This window comes from Dasypus novemcinctus, chromosome 2, assembly GCF_030445035.2.
Source record: "Dasypus novemcinctus isolate mDasNov1 chromosome 2, mDasNov1.1.hap2, whole genome shotgun sequence".
Classification (NCBI taxonomy): Eukaryota; Metazoa; Chordata; class Mammalia; order Cingulata; family Dasypodidae; genus Dasypus; species Dasypus novemcinctus.
In genome coordinates this window covers 23,933,549-23,952,695 of record NC_080674.1, presented here as the reverse complement: position 1 = coordinate 23,952,695, position 19,147 = coordinate 23,933,549, and the positions used below count along the sequence as shown (strand labels likewise).

Here is a 19,147-nt window from a genome sequence, read left to right as displayed (position 1 = left end):
AGCAGAAATTAAAAGGAGACATCATGGAGGGAGTCTAAAGAAAAGATAAATAAAGAAATCACACTGTTAGAAGAACTAACAGAGTTTTCAAAGTCAAGAGGGAATTAACAAGATGAATTGACATTGAGAGACCCAGGATACCTAGTGCTAAGACCAATCAGGAAGGATTTTCTTTAGATTGCTGGAAACTCCTGAGAGATCAATTTCAGCAGACAAGTGAGGCAGGAGCTAGGATGCACAGGGTTATGGTGAATGAGTCAGTGGCAAAGTTGCTCAAGGGCATGGACTATTTTTCCGAGAGATTTTTTTCAATAAAGGAGAGACATCTGGAAAATAATATTAGGGTTTCGAGGAATAAGATTAGGCTAGAAAAGGCCTGAATATAAGAAACCAGCTGAGTGGGAGAAACAAAATCATAGTTAAAGCATGATTCTGGAGGTGTTGAGAAAGAATAGAATCAAGAAGTTGGTATAAATTGGCTTAGAAAAAGAGGAGAGATTATTTCATTGAAAAGATCATAAGGTAAGGAATGAAATAATTCATAGTTAATTGTCATAGTAAGGAGTAAAGTTATAGGGCCTTATAAAATACAGTTTTGTTTTTTCAGTGAATAGGGTCAGTTTTGCTGCTATGTGTAAGGAGGTCATGGAAGGTATTTGAGTTTGAAAGACAGAGGAAATGAAACATAAGGAATGCTGATCAGCTGTGAGGGCTCCCTGAAATTTGCAGTGGCTGCAAATAGCAAGTCATTTTCCCAAGAAAAGCTTAAGTAGGCCACAGCAGTAGCAGACAACGTACATAGTTGTGTAAAATATAGAAAAAGTGCATGTGCTTCAGATATTTGAAATCAATATCTGATGCTCCAATTTAATTTACTATCAGCATGACCTTAGTCAGTTTATATAGACTTGCTGAGCTTCAGGTTCTTAATCTGTAACCTGGGTATAATATTTCTAATCTTGTGTGGTTGTTTTATTACTGGCAAGGCAATATGCATAAAGAACTTACCAATTATCGTGCTTTGTCTAACACTTAGTCATCTTCATATGGGGACTGTGTTTTACCATAACTCAAAAAAATGACTCCTTAATTCTGAAAACTTTAGTGCCTATAGTGGTTGATAGCAGGAGTAATTTGGGGAATGTAATACTTTCCTGATGTACTTAAGGGCACACCACATTAATTATTGCTACTTAAAACTAATAGGCAATGTTGACTGTAAATATAAAGTCCTTCTCAACCACTCTCTGCCAATATGGTTGTGTCCTATGGACTTAGACACTGATTAATACATTCTAAAACCCACTTCTAAAGGCATTAAGTTCCCTCTAGCACAGCAGTCAACAATCTACAATATGTGGGACAAATCTGGCTGGCTACCCCTTTTTGTAAGTAAAGTTTCAATAAAACACAGCCACGTTTGTTCTAAGAATCATCTATCATTGCTTTCACACTACAAAGTTGGAATGGATTAGTTGTGGCAGAGACCTTGCAAAATTTACAATACTCAATATCTAGAACCTAATAGAAAAGTTGGCTGACCTCTGGCCTCAAAAGTAATAGCTATTGAAATAGAGCCTAAATGCCAGTGGTCACCATTCTATAGTTAACATTTGTATTATCCATTAAACATCCATATACCTTTGTAGCATGGTATATTATACATGAATAAGGCTTTTTATTTTTCTGGCAGTTGATTGACAGTAAATATTACATGTACTTTCTGCTCTTTTCCAAAAGACCTAATCATAAATATCAGTTTAAAAATGTTAATATCACAGCTTTTTTGTACTTACCATATTTAAAGAATAAAATGTTAAACATTATATATGTGAACTTCAGAACTACCTTGAGACTAATAAAAAAGATGAGTCTAAAATGCAATTAATATATATTACTAAAAATATCATTAAATATTAACATAATAATACATTAATTTCTATCAGGATTCTGTTCCCCTCCCCCCCCAACACATACACACACTTGATTCAATTGCCCATTAGGTTATAAACAAAGATAAAGTTCAGAATTCTACTTGATAAAAGTAGAAACAAATCACTCTCCACAGGCATTATTCCTTTTAATGAGCTCTGTGTTACTGGAAGCACATTAGGGATATGTAAAACACCAACCATTCTCCTCTCACATCCTCAGAAGGACCATTTGTTAAAAAGAATATACTCTGGTGAGGAGAAGGGATAAGGAAAGTAAGCTTGATTGCTTGTTCCACAAATACTGCAATAGAGTCAAAGGCATTATGGAGCAAATTGTTACATCGGTGTGCTGTGCAAACACAGGTGCAGGGCACAATAGAAACTTTCAGCTAATATTCCTTTTATTACTTTGCACAGAAGAGCGAGCCCAGAAAGGGCAAATCATCTCCTTGTCACTGCAACAGCACAAAGATCCCCAAAGCGCAGGGGAAGAAGTCCCATCATGGCTGGTCTCCTGGGGTGGCTGAACACTGCTCTGCATTGAAGGTGGCAACTCTGCTTGCCCCACTTCCCATGGGAGGGGAAATACCAATCTTTGCTGCTTGAGTGATTGGTTTTTTAATTTTTTTTTAACTTTTAAGGAAGCTTTAGATTACACAAATGTTACATATAAAACAGAATTGCCACATAGAAGAGGTGGCATTGGAATGGGAAAAGTGGACATAGTGGACGAAGGGTATGGGGAAAGGCAGGAAGAGATGAGAGGTGGAGGCGTCTTTGGGACATGGAGCTGCCCTGGATGGTACTTCAGAGGCAATCACCGGACATTGTAAATCCTCACAGGGCCCACTGGATGGAATGGAGGAGAGTATGGGCTATGATGTGAACCAATGTATATGAGGTGCAGAGGTGCCCAAAGATGTACTTACCAAATCCAATGGATGTGTCATGATGATGGGAACGAGTGTTGTTGGGGGGGGGGGGGGAGAGGGGGGGGGTGGGGGGATGGGGTTGAATGGGACCTCACATATATATTTTTAATGTAATATTATTACAAAGTCAATAAAAAAAAATTAAAAAAAAAAAAAAAAAGGAGAATTGCCATATACCTTCCCTCCCCCCTCCCGCGCTTTCCCACATTAACAACTTGAGCGTGGTTTTTATCCACCTCATGGGGAGGGGGCCCTGCCACAGAGAATTCTAGTGATCAGCATCAGGGCTGCTTGTTCCTGGTTTCTGTGTTTAAGGACTGGATGGGCCTTTTTGTTAGACTTAACATCTCTCCTAAAGAAGGAAATGAGGGTAGCAGAAGTCCAGAGAAGGGCCTCTTAGTGTGTATTTGTGACTTCCCCAGAGAATGAGGTGGGGTAGGGTGGGATGCCTGGAGATGGCAGCTTAACAGCTGCCTTTGATTTCCCTGGCAGGTATTTAAGACGTAGACAAGAGAAGTGTGCAATAAACAACCCAAACCAGACACAACATATTCGTATATATCTATAATATAACAAAGTAAGGGCCTTTTAGCCTAGCTCATGTCTATCTTCCAGATATTAATCATATTATTATATTTCTTAGGCACATATGTAGTTATCACCAAAACTATAGCTGCATCACCAGATCTGTAAATTTAGTATCATCAGAAAAAACAATGTTCTTTCACATTTGCATACCAAATCCGGGTAAGATTTGTAATCATAGTGATCATTTCCAAAGCACAGAAAGAAGCTTTGAAAGAGTCACTGAAGGATGTATTAATGGAAAGCACAATGGATGAGAAATGATATTTGTTTAACCTGCATTAAATAAACGGCATTAGGGAACGGAAGAGGTATGGAGGTTTCTATTGAACAATATAAATAGGTTTCAAAGATCCATTGTGAGAAATAATGGCAGTACTACCTTTGTCTTGTGAAGAGACACGTGAAATTAGTCAGGGATTGCATACTTGAAAACGAAGAACACAAAGAAATTGTTCCTGGACCTGAGATGGGGGAGATGGTGCCTGAACACTAAGAAGAATTTTCACATGAACTGACTGGTATATAAACAAATACTTCAGCACTTCTTATGTTCCCTTGTTCTAAATTTTTCTTCAGTACGAATATCTAGTATGCATTTTATTCAAGTAATTGATATTGACAGGGGCCAGTCTGAGCCCAGAGGAAGTCCTGTAAGGATTTGCTGTGCAGAATGATCATGAAAGTGAGTGAAGGACCTCAAAGAGGTGGCTGGGCAGCCTGAGAGCCCTGCTGGGTTTTGGGACCAGGCAATTGTAACCGCATCGATCTATAAAACTTTGAGATGGTTTTTCCTCCACACTCAGTTGCTTGTTTGTCAGAGCAGGAAAGGCTCACATTAGTTTAGACCCTACTTGTGATTTTCCTGGTAAATGTGAATGGAAAGATAAAAAGCAAGAAAGTAGAGGGTGGTGACTGGGGAGTAGTTAACTCCTGTATAGTGATACTATGTCTGTATCAGGAAAAAACAAAAGCAAAAATCACTTGAGGTGGAAAAAAGAAATATGCAACAATAGGCTGTAGCAGACGGCAGTAGCTTATTTTTGATTTGGCTTTGCTGATCACTGTTTTTGGTAATGTTTCCACACTTGACTTCGTCGCCATCCCTAAATGCATGCTGGTCCCCAGATCTCAGTGCACTTTTGGCCACATTGTTCCTTCCTTCTGAAATAGCCCCCCATTTTTTCTCTCCCTGGAAAATTCTTGTATTTCCTTCAAGATCTATGTTTCTTAAATACCTATTTCAATTTGCTGACTCATAGCTGATTTCTTAGTCAAAGGTGAAGTCCACCAGTCTACCTCTATAGAACTTCCATTCCATGACTTGCAATAGTGTATTTTAAACATTTGCCTTAGCATCAATTTTGCCTTTCATTTTAAATCTTTCCTAAGGACAGAAATTATGTCTCATTTTTCTATTTGGTACCTACTCTGTGCTAGTTTGCTGAATGAATAGCTAAATAATACCAGTAAAACAAATAAAATTGAACTTTCCCTCTTTCCCTTTGTCTTCTTTTCTTAAATAAAAGGGAAGTGCTAATAGGATGGCACAGTCATTTCTGTTTTAATAATTACTAAAATATGATTCCAAATATATGCTCTTTTAATGACTTTATAACTTCCACAAATATATAAGAATAAAGCACAGGAAACTAGGAACGTGACATTTTAGGTTAGTGCTAAAGTAATTGCAGTTTCAGACTGTATATTTTAAATCATTAAAACTAGGTTCAAACACATCTTTATTAATTAAAATAGGAACCATTACAATCAACACATTTTTGCCAATAAGAAGTTTGTGTTTTCCTGTAGCATAAAAATCTGTGCTTTGGGATTCGACAAGCTCTTGGAAAGCATTTTCTGCATCCTGCTGCTGCGGAAGTGTTTTCCCTGCATAAAGTTGTCAAGATGCCTTAATAGTGGTAGTTGGTTGGCGAGAGGTCAGGTGAATATGGTGGGTGAGGAAAAACTTCATAGCCCAATTTGTTCAACTTTTGAAGTGTTGGTTGTGCGACATGAGGTCAGGTGTTGTCATAGAGAAGAATTGGGCCCTTTCTGTTGACCAACGCTATCTGCAGGCATTGCAGTTGTTCAGTGCATTACATCAATTTGCTGAGCATACTTCTCAGATGTAATGGGTTCAGTGATTCAGAAAGCCATAGTGGATCAGGCTGGCATCAGACCACCAAACAGTGACCATTACCTTTTCTTGGTACAAGTTTGGCTCTAGGAAGTGCTTTGGAGGTTCTGTGTCCAACCACTGAGCTGGTCATGGCCAGTTGTCATATAAAATGCATTTTTCATCATACATCACACTCCAGTCAATACCTTTCCAATTTGCTTCAAATGCTGAAGACCATAAAATGGTCGATTTGAATTCTTCGGCAACTTCTGTAGTTTAAGAGGATCAGCTTCAAAGATTTCTCTCAACTGGTCGTTGTCAACTTCCAATGGCCAGCTGCTATGCTCCTTAGCTTCAACGCTTTCACCTCCTTTGCAAAACTTCTTGATCCAGCACTACACTGTGTGGTCATTAGCAGTTCCTGGCCAAATGCCTTGTTGATATTGTGAGATGTCTCCGCTGCTTTACTACCCATTTTGAACTCAAATAAGAGAATCAATCCAATTTACTTTTGGTCTAATATCATTTCGATAGGCTGAAATAAATGTTACGTAAACAGCAAGTAATAACTCCTTAGCAAAAAACATAAAGTGAGAAATGCACATTAAAATAATGTATAACATAGCCACAGTTATGTAAGGATGTATTCCACTATCAAATGGCAAAGTTCAACAATGCAAAACTGCAATTACTTTTGCACCAATCTACTAGAAATGTAAAGTAACAATTTGAATAAATGCATTTATAATGACATCAGGAAACAAGATTTTGAGAGCCATAAATAATCAAAATAGAAACTATGTATTGCTTAACTCTTTAAATGAAATGCATATGTCCTGGATTTTTAATTTGTTAATAAATGTTAGGACGAAAAATAACAAAAACTTCAGCTTTAACATGTTCTCTAATATGTGAGACATAACTATGGTTTACTACTGGTAATTTTATAGAGCTCAAACTATTTAATTCTCTAAATAACTTTCTAGCTTTAAAAGGGGGCTTTTAATTTTAATAGTATGATTTTCTTCCACATTTGGAGGTTCTAAATAATTTAGTTTTGCAAATTTTGAAGTTTCATGATTTGTTTTTTTAGCTTTGTTTTGGAATTATTTTAAACTCCCTCTGATCAAACATATTTTCATGTGACTACCATGTGACTTTGTTATCAGATGGATAAATCTAAAATAGTTTAGAATTTAAATTGTGTAGCTTTCCAAGGCAATTAAATTTTATAGTGGCACTAAGCAAAACTTCAAATGTATTAGATTTGTTAAATAAGGAAACATCTAAAAATGCTTATGATTATAAATGCTAGTCTAATTTTCAAGCATTTTAAACTAATATTTCAAAACCTAGATGTATTTATTTTAAAATCCTAAATATTTTAGTATAATTTCATTTTTATGACTTTATCTTTCATCCACTTCCATTTGTAACTGATGTGCTTTAAAATATATATATACGTATACATATTTTACTTCTAGATATGTTTAACCTCATTATAGATATTTTAGAAACTAAGAAGAGAAAGGTTCTCATAATTCAATGACCAAAATACTATAATTTAAGTTTTTGTAGTATGATTTATGTATAGCATTGTTCCTCTCTTCTTAACTTCTGTCAACTAGTATTTTTGTCCAGTTATTTTATTAACATTTTCTTGATATTCCTTTCAGTTTGGATTTATAATATCCTGTTTCTAGTTAATGTAATGAATACATCACAATTTCAATTTTGACATTACTTAGGTGTTTACAATTTCAAAATGTAGAGTTTTCTAATTAACATTATTATGAGTTAAAATAAAATCATTAGCTGCTTCTTAATAAAAAAGAGAACTAGAACACATTTTTCTATCATTTTATTTTACTTGTGCCTGGATTTTCTTGATCTAATAAAACCATTTTGTCCCTTGTCTTTCAGAAATGATAAATGGCAAATATACTCCTGCCTTGTATCGTCTCTCAATATTCAGATTTATTTATAATTAATTATTTCCATAAGTATCTTTTTTTTTTCTTTTGCCCAGTGGACCATGCCCAGGAATATCAGTGTTGATTTACTGTTTATTATTTCCAAGCTCTATACCAATTCATACTTCAACAGTATTTTATGAATGTTCAAATGGTTCCCCATATTCTCAACAATTATCATATTTTAAACATTTCATTATTTGCCAACAAAATTGATAAATTTTTTCTCGCTGCATCCTTAATGGGCATTGATCTGTTTAGTAAATTCTTACATCGTTAATTAGACTTAATTATGTGTATCAGGACTCTTTATTGTATATTCTGAATTCCCCTACTAATTTTCCACATCATCTCTACTGTATATCATCGTATGTATTCCATTCATCAATTTTTCCTTCTCCTAGAAAGTTGCTTACTGTTTTAATTAATATGTTGTAAGTTTTAGTATTGAAAGCACTAATCCTCCTTCCTTTTATTAATGTTTTATCTATTTGCCTTCTATGTTCTTCCATATCACTCAGAATGAGCTTTACAAGTTCCAAGGAAAATGTGCATTCCTTCTGTCTAGAAATCTTCGAATTAATTGTACCTTAAAATGCTGAATTCTTCCTTCAATGAACGAATCTCTAGATTTGTTTGTTTTATTTAATACTTATTGATGAATTTTAAATTGCCTTCATAAAGGTCTTATAGATTTTTGTCAAGTTTATTCCTAGATGCCTTTAATAAATGATAAATGACACCTTTTATCTCTCTATTGCAGGTCTTTTGAAATGTAGTTGTCTAAACATTGATCTTTGTTCAGAGGGCTTGATAAATTCCTTATTAATTGTAAATATTTGTAAGGTGATACTTGTGTTTCCAAGGTAAACTATAATCATATCTCCAAATAATGACAGTTGTGGTTCTTCTTTTATGATACTTACCTCTGTTATGTCACTTTATCTTATTGAACTACATAAAAAATCCATGGTGCTTTGGTAATTTAGACTATATTCCATCATATTTGAAGGAACTCTAGTTGTGAAAAATCTTTGAGTTATAGGTTGTGAGTGTTTTTCTTTGGGGACGATTCCATTATATTTCATAAAGTCATCAGGAAGATAATATATAGCTTATCCACTTTAAATTCAAATTTTGTTTTAACAATTCTCAACCAAACACATAAGGCAAATTACTTCCTCAAGCTCAAACGAAAGGCTGCCACTGGGCATATATGCTCAGGGTTGTTTCTTTTTTATTTTCCTTCCAGTTTTTCTGTTTGTTTGTTTTTTGTTATTCCTTTTCTTCCAAAAACCTCTTGAAGCCACAATAAAACAACTTTGTTCTTTTGTATTTTAACAAAGCCATTACCCTGAAGGGTCCCTCAGTGGGCTTAGATATTTCTGCTGTTTTCTCCAAACCACCTTCTACCTTGTGACAATTCAAAGCCTTCACACACAGATTGAGACTGTCAGTTTACATGCTCAAGTAATCACTTGTCATCAATACTCCCTTACTTGCCCGTACTTGTGCTCCAACCTTGATCCTCACTTTAGAACATGTATTTTACCTTCTTTTAGAGACATTCAGTTTAAAATGTGTTTGATTATCTGTGTGTGTATTTTTTTAAAACATGTTTATATATTGTAGTAAAAATTTTAGTTCTCCATTTTGTGGGAGATCTTCAGTATTATTTGAAATATTTAAATGTTATGATGCTATCAGTTGGAATTCAGTTTTTATGTTATTCTGTTGTTTTTACAAATTATCTTTTATACTTTGTTTCATTTGATCCATAGTTTCTTCAATTTTATTGAATATAAATAGTCGTGACACTAGAAATTTTATTATCCTTCATTTCTTTAGCACATTGTTTTTCTTGATATGTTCTGCATTTAAGTTCTCAATAACATCTGCCATATATATGGCAGAATTTTTGCAAGTACTCCCTCAGTATTTTGAATAAAGAATTATTGAATCAAGCCAAATCCTTATCACAAAATTCAGTATATTCCTCTTTGATCCCCTCTTTAAGTGTATGGGTGATATCTGAATATTCTAGGATCTGAAGTTAGAAAGCTGGTAGCTGTGTTGTGTGTTACCTATTCATTATTCATTGGAACTAAGGAGAAACCTTGTCCTGGGAGAGTTCTTATGAAAAATCTGTCTGTATATTTTATTTGCTGTACCAGCAACCAACTTTCCACATCTGATTTTTCATTTATACCTGGCTGTGTCAAGAGACAATTTTGTCTTCTATAGATGTCCTATTTGGCCTGACTGTGGCTTGTGTTGGGTCTAATCACGTGTTTGTTTGTGAACATTGTGGAAGCACACCCTTTAAAGGAATTCTAAGTTCAGTGCACAAGAGATGCACTTCAGTTCTCTGTCTTTCCATTCAGGAGATAACAGTGGGATTTTACCAGGATTGTGTGACCTATTTTCTTTTACATTTTCATTATTATTTTTTTTGAAGAATTTTATTTTGAAGAATTTTAGAATTTTGGTAGTATTTTTGAAATTGGTAACATATCCCTTAAGTTGGGTAGAAATTTGACTCTGATCCCTTTCCTTACTATCCAACATTTATACAGCTGTAACTGTATTCAAATTAAGTTCATTGTGGTAAAGATATTGGAAGGGGGATAAATGTCTATGCCCAAGTTGCATTTTATTCCACTGTTTTTTTTTTTTTTTAAATGAGTTATTTTATTCATTTATTTCTCCATAACCCTTCATTGTTTGCACTTCCTTGTTTCTTTAGGAGGCACTGGGAACCGACCTGGGACCTCCCATGTGAGAGGGAAACACCTAATTGCTTGAGCCACCTCCATTTCCCCAAGTTGCATTTTAGCAGTCCCTTTCCCCTTTTGATATCTACTCTTCTTCAGCCCCTTTTAGGTCAGAGTTGTCTTAGCTTGAAACGGCCTCATGAATTGTGTCCTTCCTGCCTATACTTACACGGAATTGGTATCCTGGGTCTTGATGAAATACAGCTACTACCTCTTTTTTTTTAACTCTTTTCTCTACTTTCATTTTTCTAGTGCCGTTCATTTTCATAACCAAACTTCATAACCAATACCCCACAGAGAAATAGGTTAGATAATTATAAGGGGATATCTTTATGTCAGAAACAGGTAGAAGAAATTACGACCAAATATATTTAACCCTTTAATAAATCTCTGGTCTTGTTTCATTTTAGCCTAAGAATTTTAGCTAGGTATGGCAGTTCTCATTAATCTAGTGTGCTATATTATTTATTAACTTCCATGCTGCTGGCTCCTTTTATTTTCAAATTTTTATGTAATTATAACTCATTATTATAATACAAATTGGATTTTGTGAATCAGATTTTCATAAATTAGATTTGATATTCTTTTTTGTTACCGAATTTAATAAAGTCAGTCTTGAGCCTCTCTCTCTGAGAGTTACCACAGTCAACACACAAAACACACCCATATATGCAATAATATGCTCACACAAGGAGATAACAAAACTTAAAATATTTTCTAATAAATCGAGTCAAATATTTTTAAGAATTTAATAATTGAAAAATAATTATGTAAACAATTAGTTGTATTTGCATTTGGCATAGATCAAGTGCTTTAAAAAATTCCAATTTTATGGATTTTTGATAAAGATACAGTAAATATCCTTGCATGCTTGTGCATGTCTTTCTCTGCTAGATCCGTATGGGAGTAGAATGGCTGGGGTAGAAATTGTCCATTTCTTCATTCTTACTAGATATTTCCAACTCGACTTTTAAAGTGACTTTATCAACTATCTCTATGAAAATTTCCATCACTCTACTTCCTGGCCAATTGTTGATATTTTCAGACATTATATTTAAATTTTTTGCCAAAATGTAATTGAGTATGAACCTAGCTGTTACTGCTGTATTAGTTTGCATTTTCCAGATAATTGTTGAAATAGTCTTTTTTATATGCATATTGTATGTGTTGCATTTCTTTTTAATATATTTTCAGTTTACATATTCAATATTTGTATTGATTTTTGAAATTCTTTATATAATCTATACTCTAGAGTTTGTTCCATTAATTGTAAATATATTCTCACAGTCTGTGACTTAGTTTCCCCACCTGCCCTTCTGTTTTGCTCATTCATTAATTTTTAATTTTTTTAAATTTTTAATGAAGCTTTAGATTACATAAATGTTAAATCAAAAAATACCCTATCCCTTCCCCCTCTCCTATTTCCCCCAATTAGCAACACCTTTCAATAGTGTGGTACATTTTTTACAATTGATGAGCATATATTGCACATATTGCAACATTTCTACTACCATGGTCTATAGTTTACATTACAGTTTATTTTTGAGCCAACAAGATCTTTTTTATTACAAATATATTAATATTTTTGTTTGCGCTTTTAATGTCTTATTTAAATACACCTTTAGTCCTATTTCATAAAACAATATCCTACTTTTTCTTTTAAATTTTTAAACTTTTGCTTCTCCACAAATTTACAATGTATTTTTGTGTGTCATATGAAGGAAATTTACTTTCATTTTTCACATGTGCATAGCAAATTGTGCCAGTACCACTTATTTTAATTGTTTATTCTTTCTCCCTGTATTACAGGGCATCTCTGTTCTATATCAAGTTTCCATACAAGTGTGGGATTATGAATCAGATTTTTCTCATGTATTACTTATTTGTTCTCTATCTCTGCCAATAGCATGCGATCTTTATTTATAGAATTTTATAATAATTGTAATAGCTAATAGGATGTTTTGGGTTTATTGTTTTTTGTTTTTTTCTTAATTTTTTTTCATTTTATCTTTCCAATAAATATATTCTGTGTACTTCTTGGGTGTTTTACTTCCAAGTGAATATTATGATTTGCTAGGTATGAGCCAAAATATCCCCTCCAAGGCAGTGCATATATTTCTATAGCTATTTAAGTTGAATGTGTTTGTTATTTTTCCTGGCATGCTCTTTCTCTTCAATGTCTCTTCCTTCCTTTAATTCTAAAACTTTCAATGCATTATATTTCTCTTACTGGTTGTTCTATTATTTTAAATTCTTAAAACGGCTTTCCTTTCATTGTTTGTGCTTTCATTTATGGTGTTTTGCTTCCGCTTATGGTATCTTTTCCCTGCTAACACAAGTCCAGAGTCTTGAGTGGTGAAATAATCCCTTCAAGACAATTTTTACTGACTCTGCTGAGATTCTACTGATTTTACAAGTTCTTTACTATTTTTTTGTTAATATTTTGGGTTAGAGTCCCCATACCATACATTGGTATGAATTTGGAATCCAGGCACACACAGGTGTAAGCTTGTCATTCTACTTTCTCAGGGATGACTTCTTTTCTAGCTATCTCCCCAGTAAACATCTGGTATTTGTGCAGCTTCCCAAGACTGGTGATTAGAAACATTTTTTGATTTCCCATTTCCTGGTTGAAATAATCTTATTTTGCATACCAACTGCATGCAAGTAGCTTATAACTAGTTCCTTTAAGTCATTTGGTCTGAATTTCCTTAATAATGCCATGGGTTTACACCCAAGCTGAAACCATTCATGCCTTTAAAATTTTTAACTCTGTTACAATTCATTTTAGTTTACCAAAGAGCTGATGATGCAAAGTACCAGAAATATGTTGGCTTTTATGAAGGATATTTATATGGGATAAAAGATTAAAGCTCCAAGGCTATGAAAATCTGACGTAAAGCACCATATGAGGTGCTTTCTCACTCAAGTCAATTGGCATGTGTTGAAGCAAGATGGTGGGTGATCTCTACCTGGTGTCTTCTGAGGGCAACCAGGCATAGGCTTTTTTCTTACTGGCTTCTTCTCTCAGACTCGGCTGTGCCACTTTCTTCCCTATTTCAGCTGCAAGCTCTCAGGCAAATAGCTCATCTCTACCTGGGCCTCCTCTGCTTGAACATCTCATTTCTGTCACATGGAAATACCAAAAATAACACAGCTCTCTTTAATGGTCTGTCTCTGTTTTTGGTTTTGTTTTTTGGATGTAGCAAGAGGGCAGAGAGTCAACCTGAGTCACGCTTCACTGAGGTAGTACCAGTTTTACAATTTTTTCTCTTGCTACCATAATACTAATTTTACTTTGGTACATGTTTATATTCCCCTTTTATGTTTGTTCATTCCTCACTCTTGAGGATTTTTAGATGGTGATGCCCACTCTGCTTCAGATTGAGAGGAGGCTTAAATCTTATGAGGCAAATGGAAGGAATTGTTTTGCTTGCAGCTGTAGACAGTCTTTTTTTTTGGGGGGGGGAAGGTTGTCCATTATCATCATTTTGTTAGTTGACATGGGCAAGTCTGATGAACCGAAGAGTAGGTATTGACCATGAGCTTGCTGAGATTCAGGGTTCAACCAGCATATAAACAGACCAAATATTTAAATTTCTGCGACATATATTTAACAGGTATGCTAATTATAGGTTCAGATAAAAAGACTATAAGTATCATGTGTAGGGAAATTGCAAATGAGTCTAACTCTTTTACATTGGAGAAAGAGGTTATCATATATTCCAAGGTAAGGCTCACATATAGGGCACTGATCTCATGGGGTTCTGTGCCTTGACTTTAATAGTGTCCAGATGTCCCTAGAGCCCTCAGGAGTACCCTTGTTTGAGGCTATGCATACTTTGGCAGTTAGTGATCAGACTGAGACAGCATAGGTGCAACCTCTGTGGAATGACCACCGGACTCATTTTGAAATCTCTTAGCTGTAAATACTCATTTGTATTTAATGATTCTCCCTTTTGTTCAAGGTCTATTTTCAAATGCATTGCTGGTTGCTGCTTGGTATTAATCTCTCTCTGCCAGGGAGGCTCATCCCTGGAAGCCATGTCCCATACTCTGGAAAGAAGGGGTGTGGACGATAGTGAATTTTTTGCTGAGTTTGGCCTTAAAGAGACACTATATTTGAGTAATGACGTTTTCAGGAGATAATGCTTATATAACAGATATTTTTAGGCTAGTTTCAGTTTTAAAAGAATAATGTTCATAAGTACAAGCATTAATATTGAGGGTTTGGTGCATTGGTCTGTTTTCTTTTATTAGGCACTGCCTATGCTCTTTAGAGCTCTAGAGATTCTTGCCACTCTATTTGAGATCATAACGGGACTCCTAGAATGCAAGTGTAATATTTTGTTGATTATGTGGGCCTCAACGTACTGCATCTGTAAATCTCTACTGCTTCTGCTACTGTCCAGGGAGGCTTTAAACAATATTGCTGCATTTGTTCAGGGTGGGTTGAAACACTAGCTGCCTTCAGGGCTGGCCCTTAGTGATTGAATTTGCTAATCAAGAGCTGTTGTCATTGACAGGCTGTGCCCACAACTGTTCTTAGGAATGAGTATTTTTATGTCCTTTTTTGTCACCAATTGACATGCAAGTGTAATATTTTACACTTGCCATGGACTGAAAGCCATGGCAGCCTGCTGCAAGATTTGGGAATGGGCAATTGTAGTTACTACATGGTGATAAACTACTGTTCTTAACCATATTTAATTAGACTTATTCTACTACTCTATGCTGTACAGTGTTCTTTTGGCCTCTAGAAAATCAAAATAGTTATTTCAGATAGTTCCTGCCTGTTAGTATTTGTTTTGGTGGAAGAACTGAATCTTAGAGCTCCCTATTCTGCCATCTTCCCTGGAAATCCCTTGACAGCTGCCCTTTATAAGACTCATGCCATTAGATCTGGTCCACCCAGATAATACCCATCTCTTAAGGCTAACTGTGCCATGTAACATAATATACTCATAAGAGCAATAGCTGATCACATGCACATGTTCCAGGGTTAGGATGGAATATTTTGAGGTACCGTGCGGTCACCCCTCGGGCTGAAGTGTGGTTTGCTGGCCTGGCGAGGGGAGCGGCCGCGGTAGGCCTAATTCCGCTGCTCCCATAATAGGGTGGTTGGTCGGGCCCACCGCCACCCCTGAAGGGAGCTCGGCATGGGCGCAGAGTGCCCTCAGGTCTCCCCTTCTCGGCAGCCATGCTTCCGCGGCCGCCCCTCCTCCCGGATGGCGCCACCCGATGCCTTGTGGGGTGGCACCCTTCTTCTTCCTTCTCCCTGCACAGGCGCAGGGCAGAAAATTGCAGTCTGCCCTTTTCCCCTCCCCCGACAGCAGCAACAGCCAGGCGTGGGTGGGAAACTCAAGTCTGCCCTCCACCCCAGCAACAGCAGCCACCAATCCCTAAACCCTGCCCCTTCCCCCAGCAACAGCGACAGCCAATCCCTAACCACCACCCCTCCCCCGTCCAGTACCGCCCACTGACCTTTCTCCGGCAACCAATCAGAACAGGGCGTGGCTTCGACCAGTCAGCCTTCCATAGCCCCTATAAAACTGTTGCCTCTCCCTCAATAAAGTGGACTTGCGTGTTTACCTTGTCTCCGCGGTAGTTCTTCTGCCGTGTGCCCTCCAGTCCTGAGAGCCCCCGAAAAGGGCCTGGCCTCCCTTGTCCCCAGTTCATCGCCTGCTTCTCCGGGTGACCCCTTCGTCGCCGGCTTTGCCGGGCGACCCCGTCAGCCGAACCGCGCAACCCCTGTGAGACCAACCCCTCGTCTGCTGCCGGACCGACCCCTCATCCCAAGTGGCACCGACCCCTCGTCCCAAGCGGGACCGACCCCTCATCCAAAGCTGGACTGACCCCTCGTCCGCAGCCAGACCCCACCTCTACCGACCGAGCAAGCCGCCGCAGTACCACATAAAAAATTCTTCCCAACACAGCAGTTTATAATTTATTGACATTTTCCCGTTTCCATAGTCTATATTTTATTTTTTTTATGTATTATTTTTTTAAGATTTATTTTTATTTATTTCTCTCCCCTTCCCCCCTCCCCAGTTGTCTGTTCTCTGTGTTCATTTGCTGCGTGTTCTTGTCCACTTCTGTTGTTGTCAGCAGCACGGGAATCTGTGTGTCTTTGTTGTTGCGTCATCTTGCTGCATCAGCTCTCCATATATGCGGCACCATTCCTGGGCAGGCTGCACTTTCACGCTGGTGTACTCCTTGCATGTGGGTCTCCCCTACATTGGGGACACCCATGCGTGGCAGGGCACTCCTTGCGTGCATCAGCACTGCGCATGGGCCAGCTCCACACGGGTCAAGGAGGCCCGGGGTTTGAACCTCAGACCTCCCATGTGATAGGCGGATGCCCGAACCACTGGGCCAAGTCCGCTTCCCCATAGCCTATATTTTATAGTATTTTTCTTCTCTAAATTTTTCTTCCAAGCAATTTAAGTGTTTCTATAGTATTAAATATATATTTAAGGCATTTTTTATTCTACTACTTCCCATATGTGTAATCATAGATTAAATTTTTTCATCTTTAGCGCCCGTTTCCTATTCTGTGAAATGAACTGCATAATAAGCTGGGCAAATTATATAAGTTTTTAGCAAGCATTTTGGTATAAATTAAGGATATAACTATAGTTATGAGACTACAGAATTTGTACTTTCAAAACTAATTTTTACATATAATAACCATTGAGATAACAATGAATATGAGAGACAATATGTAATTTGAAGTGAGAAAGAATATACATATACATATGTGTGTGTGTATATATATCAGAAGTGAATATTTTTAAATGAGCATCCTGTGTTATCTTTATTAGAGAAATTGAGTTTACTGAATCTTGCATAAAATTCAAGATTCCCACATACCACCCTATCATCAAAGCCCTGCACTGGTGTGGAATATTTGCTATAATTGGTGATTACAAATTTTTGCAATTGTAATATTACCTATCATCCAAGGTTTAAATTATGGTTCACTGATTGCGTAGTGTAGTTTCATGGATATTTTTATTATTTTTTTCTGTTACCATATATACAATCTAGCATTTTCCATTTTAATCACATTAAGATATGTATTTCAATTTTGTTAATTGCATTCAGTGGTTATGCTACCATTGAAATGTTTTAGGAATGGAAGTAGTGATAGTAGAGATGAATATTTGACCAAAGTTCTAAAATAGTTTAAAAGTATAGTATAACTTAGAATTTCTTACAAATTTATTTATAATACCAACAGAAAATGGCGTATTATTTCCTATTAAAAATATACCTTTTTAAAACCACTTTACTATTTCAGTGTGTGACACTTAGTAAAAAAGATCAGAAAAATCTGATGTGTACACATATTATTAAAGCCTGTTTTCCTCTTTCAAACATGATTAACTTTAGTGGGAATTGAATTCAACAAGTGACCTTTGACTTAAAGTTTCCTTAAAATCAGTTACCAGGGAAATATTTTCTCTCTTGTGTGGTCACCTTTTTAGAGTGGGTCACTCTGAATAATAGGAACGTTTCAAACAGAAAAGTAAGATGTCTTTTCAATTATACACTCAGTTAAGGTCTAGCAAACTGTTCACTTAAAATGTATTGTGGGATTATAGTCAGCATGAATTCATGCTTAGATTAACATAGAAAATATATATATGCATATATATATACATATCTATATTTAGAAAGAGAGAAAGAGAGAAATTATGTGTATATACCAAGTAGTATAAATACATATATTTTCATTTCTGGCCATTGAGAGGGTCTAGAAGAAGTGACTCTCTATTAGCAAGTGCCCAGATCTCTTCATCTGTAATAACATTTAATAACATTGTTGTAATATCATTTAATACCATTTAATACTATTCTACAATAAAGGAAAGTGTTGAGTTTTGAGTGCAGGACTGGAGCAGGGATATATAAAATTATACTGAAGTCTCTTGTGGTGTCAAAAATAAAGTGTTTAAAAAAACTAATTGATCAGAGTATGTCAGAGGGCCCAAAGGGTGAACTGAAATACTACTGATGACCAAACTAGAACAATCTGAGCAAAAAAAAAAAAAATACATAAAGTAGTATTGGTTTATAAGCCAAAATAAATAACCAGAGCTTACACTAATATGAACAAATGTTTGAATAAATGTATGCATACATACATACATACATACCAATACATATGTGGTTGTTTAGAAACATCTTTAGTGCAGAAGATTTCCAAATAATTGATGTAGACACTTTACCCCAATGGAGACAGAGCTTGAATGTGCTATGTATTTAATTAGATGCTTCTAAAAAGCACAGAATGGAATGAGGCGGTAGGAAAGATTAAATTTACAATACGGAAGCCTGGTAAACACTACTTCAGTCAGGGGATAGAGAATAAGATCAACAGTGATATATCATGGCATTCCTCATAATGAAGTGATGAAAATAGCCTTTTCTCTGTCATCTTCCTTCCCCCAAATCTATACCCCAGTATAGACAGGGGGAAACACCAGGCAAGTCTTAACTGAGTAATGAATGACAATAAAATACCTTCAAAATTGTCAAAGTAATAAAAAACAATGCAAATCTGAGGAATAATCGTCATCCAGAGGAGTCCGAGGCTGAACAGACATAAAAACTAAATGCAGTATGGTATCCTGTAACAGAAAATAGAAACATAAGGGAAAAACTAATGAAACCAGAATAAAGTAATATAATATAGTAACAATTAATATCAGTTCATTAGGTCACAAATCATGGTATATGAAGTTATGACAAATGTCCAATCGTAATTTAAGTTATTCATAGTAGGGGAAATGGGAAGTGAGGCTTTTCAATCCTATACACA

The 19,147-nt window shown here is 36.0% G+C and overlaps 1 protein-coding gene across 2 annotated transcripts in view; it reads left to right on the top strand.

Moving 5' to 3' along the window:
• CDH12 (cadherin 12) overlaps positions 1 to 19,147 on the top strand; it is a 1,117,721-nt gene that overhangs the window by 311,175 nt on the left and 787,399 nt on the right. The gene's annotated exons all lie outside the window — the stretch shown is intronic.